Below are 15,100 nucleotides of genomic sequence, written 5' to 3'. Positions count from 1 at the left end.
AATGCGGCAGCTAGACTGGTGACTGGGGGCGGCCGCCGAGACCACATAACACCGGTCTTGAAAGACCTACATTGGCTCCCAGTACGTTTCCGAGCACAATTCAAAGTGCTGGTGTTGACCTTTAAAGCCCTAAACGGCTTCGGCCCAGTATACCTGAAGGAGCGTCTCCACCCCCATCGTTCTGCCCGGACACTGAGGTCCAGCGCCGAGGGCCTTCTGGCGGTTCCCTCATTACGAGAAGTGAAGCTACAGGGAACCAGGCAGAGGGCCTTTTTGGTGGTGGCGCCCGCCCTGTGGAATGCCCTCCCATTGGATGTCAAGGTGATGGACAACTACCTGACATTCAGAAGACATCTTAAGGTGGCCCTATTCAGGGAAGCTTTTAATGTATGATATTTTAGTGTTTTTTGGTTTCTGTGGAAGCCGCCCAGAGTGGCTGGGGAAACCCAGCCAGATGGGCGGGGTACAAATAATAAATTATTATTATTATTATTATTATTGGTGTTGACCTTTAAAGCCCTAAACGGCTTCGGCCCAGTATACCTGAAGGAGCGTCTCCACCCCCATCGTTCTGCCCGGACACTGAGGCTCAGAGGGCCTTCTGGCGGTTCCCTCACTGCGAGAAGTGAAGCTACAGGGAACCAGGCAGAGGGCCTTCTCGGTAGTGGCGCCCGTCCTGTGGAATGCCCTCCCATGAGATGTCAAGGAGATAAACAACTATCTGACTTTTAGAAGGCATCTGAAGGCAGCCCTGTTTAAGGAAGTTTTTAATGTTTGATGTTTTATCGTGTTTTTAATATTCTGTTGGGAGCTGCCCAGAGTGGCTGGGGAAACCCAGTCAGATGGGCAGGGTATAAATTATAAGTTGCTGTTGTTGTGGCCATCACATTGAAATTACTATTGTGGAGATTGAGGAAGCATTCACATTTGGGACACATATCTGATTCTCACTTGTGAGTTCTGAAAAAGCAAGCTAATGTGCATGTGATTCTCCTTATGAAAGGGTGATACTGAGATTTGTTAAATTATAAGCATTAAAGGGGGGGAATGGATATGATTACTGTTATTTTTTCATAAGAATTATACACTGCTTGATTGTAGGGGGGAACCCTCAAAGGTTTTTTTTTTAAAAAAGATAAAACAATAAAATTGTCACTTAAAAATAAGGCAGCAACAATTGAAAACATGCAAAAGGTTTAAAACAACAACAGGCAGAAAGAAATTATAATTCACACACACAATAATAGAACTCTGGGTCATCCCATCCACCAACTCGCAACAGATTCAGGACAGAAAAGGATGTACACACTGCATAACTAATGATGATGATGATGATGATAATGATAATGATGATGATGATAATAATAATAATAATAATAATAATAATAATAATAATAATAATAATAATAAATTATTTATTGCCTTTCCATCTGGCTGGGTTTCTCCAGCTACTCTGGGCAGCTTCCAACTAAAGATTAAAAATACATTAAAACATCAATCATTAAAAACTTCCCTAAACAGGGCTGCATTCAGATGTCTTCTAAAAGAGGGAACCGCCAGAAGGCCCTTGGAGCTGGACCTCAGTGTCTGGGTTGAGCTGTAAGTTCCACAAAATAATAAGTTAATAATCTTTTAAAATGAACTAGATGAATTCACAGAAAAGGGTCCACCAATGAGTGCAGTACTGGAGATTAAGGTGACAACTGGATTTGGAGAACCTGCAACATATATTCGGGGAGAGCTTTGTGTTCCTAAAAACTGCAGAGATGAAAACCACTCCAAAGCCATCTTCACTGCTTTTGTGACACCTGAAATGCTGCCACTCCTTAATTTCTCTACTTCAAAAGGCAATATTAGGTCTTTAATTTAGAGCTCATTTCAATCAAACTCAGGATTTCAGGTGAATTGCTATTGAGTTTTACTTTTATTCTAGCCATTTGTATCCCGCTTTCTCCTTGTGAAGGATAACTGAAGATGGACCACAAAGCGAAAAATTAAAATAAATAAAGCACAGGCACGCACAAACAATTAATAAACACAAAATGGCAGCAAGAAAATAGAACATATTTTCCCTTCCCAGCAGAAAAAGCTCACCATGCATAACAGTGCAATACATGCAAGTAACAATATAAAATAATGCCTGCATACAGTGTATCATAAATCAATCTAAGTGCAGGAGAATCACTTTGTCTATTTATATAGCACCCTCAGTGTGTGCGGCACTTTCAGAGAGTGCAAATGGACAGGTCCCTGCCCTGATGAGAATACAAGATAAAATTCAGGGAAACAAAAAGGAGGGGGAGCTTGAAACTGGGGTGAACAGGAAAAGAATATGCAATAGCTTCTGTTATATGTGTTTTGGCTTATTAGAGCATAGACATCACTGTAAAGGTAAAGGGACCCCTGACCGTTAGGTCCAGTCGCGGACAACTCTGGGGTTGCGACGCTCATCTCACTTTATTGGCCGAGGGAGCCGGCGTACAGCTTCCGGGGCATGTGGCCAGCATGACTAAGCCACTTCTGGTGAACCAGAGCAGTGCACGGAAACGCCGTTTACCTTCCCGCCAGAGTGGTACCTATTTATCTACTAGCACTTTGACGTGCTTTCGAACTGCTAGGTTGGCAGGAGCAGGGACCGAACAATGGGAGCTCACCCCGTCGCAGGGATTCGAACCGCTGACCAGCAAGTCCTAGGCTCTGTGGTTTAACCCACAGCACCACCCGCGTCCCTATAGACATCACTGAGGCTGTGCCAAAGCCTTCACAGAAAAGAGGAGTTTTGAGGAAGAGTTTGAAAGCCCAGCTCCTGCTGGACATTATTATCCGCAATACATTGCAAGCACAAGTAACACAAATACTGCTAAACTCAATTCCATGTGTACAGTGAGTATTTCAAAGTACAAAAGCAGAAGCCAGACTTGGGACTTAGGAAGAGTCTCTGGTTTTCGGACTGCATGGTTTCAAAAGGAAAGAGTTACACTGCATGGAAATATACTCCCCAAGTAGTCCTAAGTAACAGAGAAATTGGCAAATTGAGAACCTCCAATCAATCAGTAATCCAACAAATAAAATCCAAATCGGTTCTCTAGTTCTCGGGACACGCAGGGAGGAAAAAAACATTTCCAGTCACCTGCTGTGGTTTGGAGGACGGCTGTGCACCAATTTTTCTTCTGGCAGCCAGAGTGCAAGAGGAAGGGCAGGAACAGCCAAACCAAAAGACATCCTGCTTTTGGTTTTTGCCACAGATTTCCTGAAGGATATCCTCCTTCTTCAAGGAAACACACACAGCCTTCCATGGGAGGCTGATACATATGCGCACTGTGCTGCATTGGAGCAGACGAGCTTCTAGAAAGTTCTCACTTTCCGTTATGTTTCAGATTACTCCAGCCCAGGGGTCAGCAAACTTTTTCAGCAGGGGGCCGGTCCACTGTCCCTCAGACCTTGTGGGGGGCCGGACTATATTTTGGGGGAAAAAACAATAATGTATGAATTCCTTTGCCCCACAAACAACCCAGAGATGCATTTAAAATAAAAGCACGCATTCAGCTCATGTAAAAACACCAGGCAGGCCCCACAAATAACCCAGAGATGCATTTTAAATAAAAGAATACATTCTACTCATGTAAAAACATGCTGATTCCCGAACCGTCCATGGGCGTGATTTAGAAGGCGATTGGGCTGGATCTGGCCCCCGGGCCTTAGTTTGCCTACCCACGCTCCAGGCAATTGCTGTAGGTCTTCCCTAAACTGACCCTTTAAATGCATTCACTCACCATTGTAGGGCAATTAGGGGGGATGACCCATATTTAAACAGTATTTCCAAAACTACCCACATTCACGTTAATAAATGGACTATTTGGGTAGCAACAAATATCCTGGTAATCATTTCCTCTTCTAGCCACTGAAAAAAAACTAACATGGGGCTGAAAACTCTGGGAGATATTTCTCCTTTTTTTAAAAAAAATGAATTAATTCATACAGTTAAAAAAAAATACAGTTGCTCTTCTTTCTTTCTTTCTCTTTTTTATAGCAACACAGCTAAAATGCAAACACTGGCTACCTGTAGCCGAAAATAGTGCATGAGCACAAAAACCCAATGTTTCTGCTAACCAGGAAAATTAGTATGTGCCACTATTGCTGATTTTAGCAAGAAAACCAAGTAAAAGTTCTAAAAATACTTTTGCATTTTAATTCCAAAATAGCCTGTTTGTTGAATACATACAATTTAGCTCTGCCAGCTGGTATATTATAATAGTGGTCCACACACATCCATCTCAATATGCAGTGCAGGGAGGGGTTGAACCTGCCATAAAAGCCTTGAGAAACTGTGGGTGGTTCCCCAAACATGAGGCACATGCACAAGTACAGACAACCGGGCAAATGCTTGTCTACCCAAGCATGGGTTTTGCATGGGAGCTTTTTCTCAGATGTTAAGCAGGCCTTTGTTTCATTCCTTGCTGAATTTTGCACTTCTCTTCTCCATCGATAGCTTCAGATTTTAGGAGTAAACAAAGCTTCCCCTCAAGCCACAAAGGCTTAAAAACCAAAAGGTTACATTTATTATACGTTAAAAAGGAGTTAAGTGGCTTCTTACATCATTGTCTCGATAGCCATTCTACTTGGCGAAAAACATTGTGTCCTATTATGCTGTCATGCAACTGATAAAGATCTCCCATTAGCCTGCGAGGTACTTTGAAGGTCATGGAGTCCAGCTCTCCAGACTGAAATGTATTTCTTCGGAGGCCCCATGCTTTCTTGATTGTTTTCTTTATCTGCTCTTGAATATAAACGCACACAGAGCCAGGCATCCATTTCCTGCTCCGCCACAATTCAGAGAACCAAATAGTTGTACAACCTCCCCCTGTTCCACTCTACACGCACTTCAGGAAGACTCACCATATCAATCATCTATCAAATCTTGCACGTCTTTGAATGGTCGATTGCTGATGACGATCTGGCTTACTACCATTTCTTAGGTATTCACTACCATTTCTTTCCTCATTTTCTTAACCCCCTAAAAAGTGCTTATTTCTTCCAGAGGTTTCCTGAAGAAAACCATAGCTGAAAATGAGGGTAAATGCAACGAGATGTGCAGGGTCAGAACTACTAGAGGGGGAATCACTGGCCTGTGTTGGTCAGATCCAGCCAATTGATCTGCAATGAAGTGAGTCTTAGAGGAAGTCTTCATTGCAGGCACTTTCCATAGTAGCTGCAGAGACTGCTGAGTGAACTGGAAGAAGAGGAGGGGCAGATGAGGCATGTCCTCCCCACCTAGCATGGGTGTGGAGCAAGTTGACCGAGTGACAAGGTAATCACCACCACCACCACCACCTCCTTCTTTCAGCTTGTTTACCTCCCTCCACAGCTAACATGGGAGGCTTCCTCATAGCAGATTTCATAGTGGATGAAATAAGGAATCATAGAATCATAGAGTTGGAAGAGACTACAAGGGCCATCGAGTCCAACCCCCTGCCAAGCAGGCAACCACTCAGTCCTACCATTGATTCCTGTTATGACCCTGTTATGTACTGAGCTTGGATCCTAGAACAATAGGCAGTTAGGATCCTAGAATAACCTGATTGGCCTGTAGGAGCAGCCCAATCAGGCTCCAGGAGGAAGTTAATCAGCCTATTAGGCCGGTAGGATCCTAGAATGCAACAACTGATTGGCCTGCAGGAGCAGCCCAATCAGGCTCCAGGAGGGAAGCAAAATCAGCCAATCAGACGGGACCCATTGTATAGATAATGTATATAAAGCCTGAGGGTTTTTTTTGGGGGGGGGATTCAATTCACTGTTTTACGAGCTGCAATAAAGAGCATGAAATCATACAGTACGTGACTCCGAGTATATTTCAGACCCCACTGAGACAAGTAAAGGAATGACACCTTCTCCAATAAGTGATGTTCCCTTTTGTTCCGGCTATCACACACCCACACCCCACACCAATCACGTCTCTCATTCTTGGCTGAACGCATGTGTGCATGCACAGATGGGATGCATTTATGTATGTATGGGTGTGGATGAATGGGGATTGTGAGGGTGAGAATATGTGTGGCGTGCAGCCCTGGGCCCTGGACCCACCCACTGCCAACCAAGTGTACCTCAAAATATTACCCCAGAAGGACTGAAAAAAGGCTCCCCACCGCTAGACTTAAATGGGGAGTGGGGGCAACATCAGACCTTCAGGATTTATGAGTTGTTGCCTTTGTTTTACTGTAACCTCAAGGACCACCAATTGAAGCCTGGTGTAAAAGTCATACATTATAGAATAAAATAAATTATGAACCTAGGATTATCAGAACTACGCTGGGCTCATGGTCCTTCCACATACAAATCCACTCCTGTTTCTCCATTTATTTATTTTTCATTTCAGCAGCACAATTTTGGGGCGTGGGTATGCGTAAGTTCTTTCATTGCTACCATCCTTAAAACAACTAGGAGTCAGAAACCCTTGCCAATCAACAGAGAATCATCCAGAGAACTACCAGTAACTCCCATTCTATCTTCTACACACCCCTATACCAGAGAAAGAGAAAACTCCATACATTCCCTCCCTCCAACTATTAACATAATTAGCATATGATAATACAGTACACGTTGCATCCTATTAGCGTCTCCAAACAGAGAGCAATAGTAGACCAATCTACTTTTTTAGCCTTAAAAAATAGCAGTAGGAAGCACATGCTTTGCATTGTGTGTGTGTGTGTGTGTGTATTGTTGTTGTTTAGTCGTTTAGTTGTGTCCGACTCTTCATGACCCCATGGACCAGAGCACACCAGGCACTCCTGTCTTCCACTGCCTCCCGCAGTTTGGTCAAACTCATGCTGGTAGCTTCAAGAACAATGTCCAGCCATCTCGTCCTCTGTCGTCCCCTTCTCCTTGTGCCCTCCATCTTTCCCAACATCAGGGTCTTTCCCAGGGAGTCTTCTCTTCTCATGAGGCGGCCAAAGTATTGGAGCCTCAGCTTCAGGATCTGTCCTTCCAGTGAGTAATCAGGGCTGAATAGCTGAATATGTGTGTTTGTGTGTGTGTGTGTGTTTGTGTGTGTGTGTGTGTGTGTGTATTTGAGACATATTCATGCATATACATTAAAATAAACTCTGGTCTAATTTAACTGCTTGGGAAGGATGGTGGAGAATAATTCACTGAAGAGGACCTAACTTGACAGTCCTATGCATGTTGACTTGGAAAGTCATTTAATAGCATTCAGTGGAGCTTACTAGTTCTAAGTGTTCTGAGAACTGTCACCTGCGTCCAAGGGTGAAGAAGAAGAGTTTGGATTTGATATCCCGCTTTATCACCACCCTAAGGAGTCTCAAAGCGGTTCACATTCTCCTTTCCCTTCCTCCCCCACAGCAAACACTCTGTGAGGTGAGTGGGGCTGAGAGACTTCAAAGAAGTGTGACTAGCCCAAGGTCACCCAGCAGCTGCATGTGGAGGAGCGAAGACGCGAACCTGGTTCACCAGATTACGAGTCTACCGCTCCTAACCACTACACCACACTGGCTCTGAAAAGATCAGTTTCATGCGGAGTAAAGAATTGAGATCAGTGATCATACAAACCAGTCATAAGTTGGATGCTGTTATACGGGACGATGCCCTCTTTTACACATCATAATACACAGTCTAGTCAACTACGAAATATCTGGACATTCTGGAGCAAGGTGGGAGAAATAATATAGAGGGTTGCACTGACTCAAAGCTGGACAAGAGCATGCCTAAATACGAATGCACAATAATCATATTTGTGTGCATGTATTGGAAAAAAACACACTTCCAAGACGCTTGCAGGGAACACAATAGCACCGATTCTGGCAAGTTCACTCAGCTAAGTAGAACACAACTTGCCCACTGGAGCCTAGCTGCCCCAAATCTGTACTAGCTGCTTGGTGCCCATCAGTCCCAATCTGAAAACATTCCCAGAACTGATTAACTATTTCAACTGATGAAATAGGCAAATTCTCAATGGAACATATCAAAAACCTTCTTTACCCTATAAGCGGCGAAGCTGATAGGAACCAGCTGAGTAACTTGAAACTGTTCGCCGTTTCCATAACTGGAAAGCACACACATGCTTTAGCTGAGCTCATACACAGCTCTTTAGTGGAATACATATATTGGCTTATGCTAGCAGGGCTTGCCATCTGCTGAACTATGGTTTATAAGTAACTCCACATTTAACTAGAGTCATTAAACTTAAGGTGACATTTGAGAATAATGTAATTGGTTGTGAAGGACTCACCATGCATGGTGGAAATGCCAAAAAGGTGGAATAATAAGTCCCTAAAGGGTTGTCTTTGGGAATGGACTGAGTCAGCAATTCTCCAGTACTACTGAAGACTTCCTCTGCATTCAGCACTAATTTGTCTGAAGTCTATTCTAAGACTTTTGGTAAGAAGAATGAGAAATCCTAAGAACATGTGACTTCGTAATGTATTCCATCTGTTTGGTTCAATTCAACATCTCAGCCACGCAGAGTTTTCTTTCCAGAACTACAGTTCTTAGAAGTGCAGCTATTCAAACTGTGCATTTTCACCAAGTCCAGGGTATCAAAGGGCTACTTTCCACTAAGCTTCCAATCCCCTAATCAACTTCCATAACATCTCCTACTGACTCTGTTTTCTATCAGTTTGCATCACTAATTCAGATAGGGAAACAACACTTGTGATAAGGAGAACACTTCACGGAATGCTGGCATACACTCATTTTGGGGGGGAAATATTGGAAATCCCTTCCACTGATTGATCAGGGATTATGTCTTCTAGTTCTGGTCTGTCCTATCCAGGAAGCAGCCAATATTCTTGTACCCAGTTCCTGACCTTTAAAGTGTTAAATGGCTTCAGCCCTGTATACCTGAAGGAGCGCCTCCACCCCCATCATTTCCGCCCAGATACTGAGGTCCAACTCCAAGGGGCTTCTGGCGTTTCCCTCATTGTGAGAAATGAGGTTGCAGGGAGCCAGGCAGAGGGCCTTCTCAGTAGTGTCACCTGCCCTGTGGAACGCCCTCCCATCAGATGTCAAGGAGATAAACAAGGATCTGAATCTTAGAAGACATCTGAAGGCAGCCCTGTACAGTAGTATTTCAGGTTACAAACACCTCGTCTTACAAACACGACGGGTTACAGACTCCGCTAACCCTGAAGTAGTACCTCGGGTTAAGAACTTTACCTCAGGATGAGAACAGAAATCGCGTGGTGGCAGCAGTGGGAGGCCCTATTTGCTAAAGCGGTACCTCAGGTTAAGAACGGACCTCCGGAACGAATTAAGTTCGTAACCGGAGGTACCACTGTATAGGGAGGTTTTTAATGTTTGACGTTTTACTGTGCTTAATGTTTTAATTTGGTGGAAGCCACCCAGAGTGGCATATAAATTTTTTATTATTATTATTATTATTATTATTATTATTATTATTATTATTATTATTTCAAACTCCTTGGGTATCAGACCAACTTTGTTATAATAAGGTGGGGTATCTGGCTGCCATTTGCATTTCTGCTTCTGTGTCCTCAGACACTGCTCCCTGTTTCAGTGAAAGAGACAACGAGAACCACTGTGATCACACAGATGTTGCTCGCTCAGTTTGAGAGAAGTTGCGTCCAACTGCTCCTATATATGCTCACTTCAGTGGAAAAGCGACTGCAGCCATACAGTCCTGCTTCTGCCTGCAAAGGCTCATGTGTGTCCCCTATTACCTGCTCCGATGAAGGTTGACCAGTGTACCCACATGATGACAATACTGGCCTCCAAGACAGAAACTGGCCAATGCGACCTCATGTTGATGCTGCTTGCTTGAAAAAGGCCCCAGCCATTGTGACTTCATGCTGATGCTGCTCACCTGAAGGAGAGGGATTGGCCACTGTGACCGCATGCTGATGTTACCTGCTTGAAGGAGACTGGCCATTGTGACCACATGCTGGTGCCAGGATACTGACTAATCCACGTGTCCCCATTCGGATATCCTTCCCAGGAAGAGAGAAACTGGCCAATGTACCAACCCACCTGAAGGAGAGAGAGGCCATCCTTTTCAATCCATTGTATATCATTTCCCTGTAAGCTTTAACCTTAGAATCATAGAATCATAGAATCATAGAGTTGGAAGAGACCACAAGGGCCATCGAGTCCAACCCCCTGCCAAGCAGGAAACACCATCAGAGCACTCCTGACATATGGTTGTCAAGCCTCTGCTTAAAGACCTCCAAAGAAGGAGACTCCATCACACTCCTTGGCAGCAAATTCCACTGTCGAACAGCTCTTACTGTCAGGAAGTTCTTCCTAATGTTTAGGTGGAATCTTCTTTCTTGTAGTTTGAATCCATTGCTCCGTGTCCGCTTCTCTGGAGCAGCAGAAAACAACCTTTCTCCCTCCTCTATGTGACATCCTTTTATATATTTGAACATGGCTATCATATCACCCCTTAACCTCCTCTTCTCCAGGCTAAACATGCCCAGCTCCCTTAGCCGTTCCTCATAAGGCATCGTTTCCAGGCCTTTGACCATTTTGGTTGCCCTCCTCTGGACACGTTCCAGTTTGTCAGTGTCCTTCTTGAACTGTGGTGCCCAGAACTGGACACAGTACTCCAGGTGAGGCCTGACCAGAGCAGAATACAGTGGCACTATTACTTCCCTTGATCTAGATGCTATACTCCTATTGATGCAGCCCAGAATTGCATTGGCTTTTTTAGCTGCCGCGTCACACTGTTGGCTCATGTCAAGTTTTATACAAGACCACCACATATGATAAAAAGAACCTTCTTTCTCTTTACATTTCCAACACTTGTTTGGTTTAGATTTATACATTTTTGCCAGTTTACTCGCTGTTGGTTACCAACGATATATCATTTTCATGTAATTTTCTCTTAAACCATAACATGTTATAAAATTTACAGCAGCCGTACAGTTCTGCTTCTGCCTGCCTTCATGAGTAGGGCCATGTGTCCCCTGTTATTTGCTCCGATGAAGGATGACCAATGTACTCCCCACATGATGATACCAGTGGCCTCAAAGACAGAAACTGGTCACTGTGACCTCATGTTGATGCTGCTTGCTTGAAAAAGGCACCAGCCATTGTGACTTCATGCTGATGCTGCTCACCTGCAGGAGAGGGACTGGCCACTGTGACCATATGCTGATGTCACCTGCTTGAAGGAGATTGGCCATTGTGACCACATGCTGGTGCCAGGATATTGACTAATCCATGTGTCCCCATTCAGATGTCCTTCTCAGGAAGAGAGAAACTGGCCAATGTACCAGGAGAGAGAGAGCCATGATGATACTGCCTGCCTGAGGGAGAGCCACTGGCAACTGTGACCTCATGATAATGATGCCTACTTGAAGGAGAGATAGGGACCAGCTTTGCCAACAACTTTCACGATAAAGGTGCCCAAACCCTTTGCACCCCATAAAAGAAGAAGCTGAGGCTTCTCAACTTCCTTTCTTACTCTGCCATTCTCTCAAAGGCAAAAGTCATCTTCCCTCCAGCTGACATCCAATGCTTTGGGGGGGGGGGACCGCTATCTTTTGTTGGTTGCCTGTGAGAGCATCTTCTGTTCTGTATCAGTGCTCCAATAATTAGGGGCCAATGAGGAGTTAGCACTAAGAAGGAAGCAACTTGACAGGGGCTCATGTTATTCCCATAGGGAACAGCGGAAAACTAGAACAAAAAGCAAAGCAAAAATGTTACCTCCCATGTGCTCTAAAGGCCACCAATCAAAGCACCCTGATTAAGATGACCATAACATACAATTTATCACAGGCACTTCCTTATGTACCGGTATGTTTCGTGGTATTTTGTGCATTGTGACTGGTCCTTTTTATTGATTACAGTTTAGTAATTCTTTATCGCAATTGTTAAGTGTTTAATCATTGTTAAGTGTTTAACACAAAAATAAGTGTTTAATTATTATTTGCCGGTATTTAATTTTACTGTTTACTATTATATTCGAATGGATTATTGAATATTGCTTTATTTTATATAAGTTGTTTGTTTTAAAGTTATGTTTTTATTATGACTTTTTGTATTGGATCAGACTGTTATTAGGTGTGTGATCTTCCCTGTCTATTTTGTTGTTTCTTCAGCTTGTAAACTGCCTTGTGAGTAGTAATATAGAAAGGTGGTATACAATTTAAAAGTGAAATGTAATGAAATTCTACTCAGGTGAATAGGACTGCGTATGAGTTAGGGTTTGATGACTGAAGTATCAAAGCTACATCATAAGGTGTAAGCGATGCCAACTCTTAACCAGGTAATAAATATTCCTCTCTCTCCATGACACCTTTGCTAAGCATCTTTCCTCTTGTTCACTTACTCATTTAAAAGGCATATAAAGCAGGGCTTTCTGTATTTACCAGTCACAGAGGAGAAATAACTTAAAGCAGCCCCATCATACCTCTGTTCCAAATCCCTCAACATGTTTTCAAACCTGAGTTACTACATTAGTAACACTCATAATCTTTCCTGACAATAAAAACAGTCCTGGTCGCTTAGCTTCAATCATCAAGTAAATTCATATCAAGGATGTAAATGTTTTATGTAACATTCTGAACTGCTCCCAAAAGGACCAAATTGAGAAAAGAACTCAGAAAATTATAATAATTGTGTTTTGTCCTGAGCCCTTTTCCCTGAATAGTCAGAGTCAGCAAAATAATGGCCATGCTCTTTATTTGAGTACATCTACAGTGGTACCTCGGGTTACATACGCTTCAGGTTACAGACTCCGCTAACCCAGAAATAGTACCTCAGGTTAAGAACCTTGCTTCAGGATGAGAACAGAAAGAGTCGGACACGACTAAATGACTAAACGACTAAACAACAACAACATGTGTTAATTTGTGCACTACCTATGACTATTTATTGTGAATGGTTCTGTGCCCCACTACAGGTGTTAATGCTATCACCTCAGCCACTATTCCCATTCTGCTATCATCATCATCACCATCACCATTTTCTGTACCCATTTTTCCCCCTGATGGGACTTAAGGCGGCTAATATATAAAAGGTTAAATGTGTGCCTATTTAATTCATATTTGAGTTCTGATTATCACAGTCAGTCATTTTTGCGCCTTGTTGCCATTCAGCTCCCACCTTACAACTTTCTCCTTCATATACCTCTCAGCAAAGTCTTCATCCTGCATCTGAGTCCATGAATGCTTATGCCATAATAAATGTTAGTCTTTAAGGTGTCAGAACTCTTCAGAGCAGACCTCATTATGTTCAGCTATTCTCCAATAAGGACATTAAAAGGCACACAATGAATTATCAATCTACATTGGCTCAGTAACGACCGGACATTTTCCCAAATAAAAAGTTTTAAATTTGCTTCTCAGTGGAAATATAGGATCAATGAAACACTTAAAAACAGCTATAGGTTTGTTTGTTTGTTTGTTTACTATCTTAACATTTTAATTTTTCAGTCTCCCCCCCTTAATTTTATTTTTTATTTTGACAAAGTAATAATCATAAATAAAAAAGAATAAAAGACCATTCCATTCTAACTATCCAACCTCCCAAAATGTTGACACCTATGGCAATAGTATTACCCCTTTCCGTTTTAACAGTACAAATTCTACAAACACCCTCCATATCTCCTCAAAATCATTTCTCCTGCATATTCCCCATCTTACCTTAATGGCACATGATAATTTATCATTAATAGCTACAGTATATCCCACACCTCTTTGTACCATTCTTCCATTTTATATCCACCTTGCCCCTTCCACTTCCTGGCTATTGGTGCAGCTGTCAATAAATTTGTGATAGTCCTTCATAGCCTGCAAACCTTCCACCCCATCGTAAATTGATAATAATGCTACCTCCGGTCAGTTTGAACTCAGTGATTATCTGCCAATAATTATTCTTACATGTATTGTTGCTTTGCTTCTTTTGGATTTTGTAAACCACCTTGAAATAAATTCACTGGGCTCTTACCAAATTTGACATGGAGCAGATCCACTTACCTTTTTGAAGAATTTATCTTTAAGTGTTAAGACAGTGGTAACTTGATTCTCAAATGCCTTGTTCCCAAACGCCAAAAACCCGGAAGAAAGTGTTCCAGTTTTTGAATGGTTTTCAGAAGCCGAACGTCCAATTGTTGCCTATTGTTTCTGGGGCTCCTGCACCAATCAGCAGTTGGTTTTTGAACATTTCCAAAGTCAAACAGACTTCTGGAATGGATTAAGTTTGGCACTTTTGCTTTTGCTGTTTATTTTGCGGTTTTATTTTTGATGCTTTTTCAGTTAATTTGTTTTTGTGACTGTGTGGAACCCAGTTTAGCTACTGATTGCTTGCTTGTGTGACTGCAGAAATGGATACCCCCCCCATCCAAACAATGGCTATCATCAGTGCAGGTAAGGAAAAAATATTAATTTTAAATTTTATCATCTACAATACTGTCTTATTTATTTTACATTACAGTACACTGATTATTGCTTTCATTTTATGGATCTAGGGTCTCGCTAGATCAATGGTCTCCTTAGATAGTAAAATTCATGTTAAATTGATGTTTTAGGGGTTGTTTTTAAAAGTCTGGAACTGATTAATCCATTTTGCATTACTTTCTATGGGAAAACACGCCTTGGTTTTGGAACGCTTTGGTTTTGGGACAGACTTCCAGAACAGATTGAGTTTGAGAACCAAGGTACCACTGTACACCAAGTTTAATAATGCTCCAAGAGAGGGAAAATATTTCAAGAAGGCTGAGGAAGCTGATAAAAACCCCAAGCATGTCAGACATAGCAAAGCTTGGTTAAAGTTAGAAGACTTCAGAGATGTATTTGAGAAACTGTGTGGCAGCTTAACGATGCTGGTTCCAGAACACAAATTACAATGCCTTACCATCACTCATGAAGTTGGCCTAGTATTTCTTTCTATATATGTAAACACTGTGACGGACAGGCCTGCCACCTACTTCCTCGTTCACGAGGCAAAAATAAAATAAGGATAAAATGAGTGCAGCTATTTTTGGCACTTGTTATGGTCCAGGTGGCCTGTCTGGCCTGATTCACTTGGCCAGTTCTCCTTTGCATCTGGGAATTCTGACCCTCGTGCTTCCCAACTAATTGTATCACATTATCTCCTTTTTGTTTGCAATTTTCCTCTCCGCAAA

At 42.5% G+C, this 15,100-nt stretch overlaps 1 protein-coding gene across 3 annotated transcripts in view; it reads right to left on the bottom strand.

Moving 5' to 3' along the window:
• LOC309528823 (uncharacterized protein) overlaps positions 1-15,100 on the bottom strand; it is a 154,540-nt gene that overhangs the window by 36,191 nt on the left and 103,249 nt on the right. The gene's annotated exons all lie outside the window — the stretch shown is intronic.

The sequence above is a fragment of the Podarcis vaucheri genome (genome assembly GCF_965113315.1).
Source record: "Podarcis vaucheri genome assembly, chromosome: 3".
NCBI lineage: Eukaryota > Metazoa > Chordata > Lepidosauria > Squamata > Lacertidae > Podarcis > Podarcis vaucheri.
Note: the sequence above shows the minus strand (reverse complement) of the source record. Positions and strands in the feature narration are given on the sequence as shown.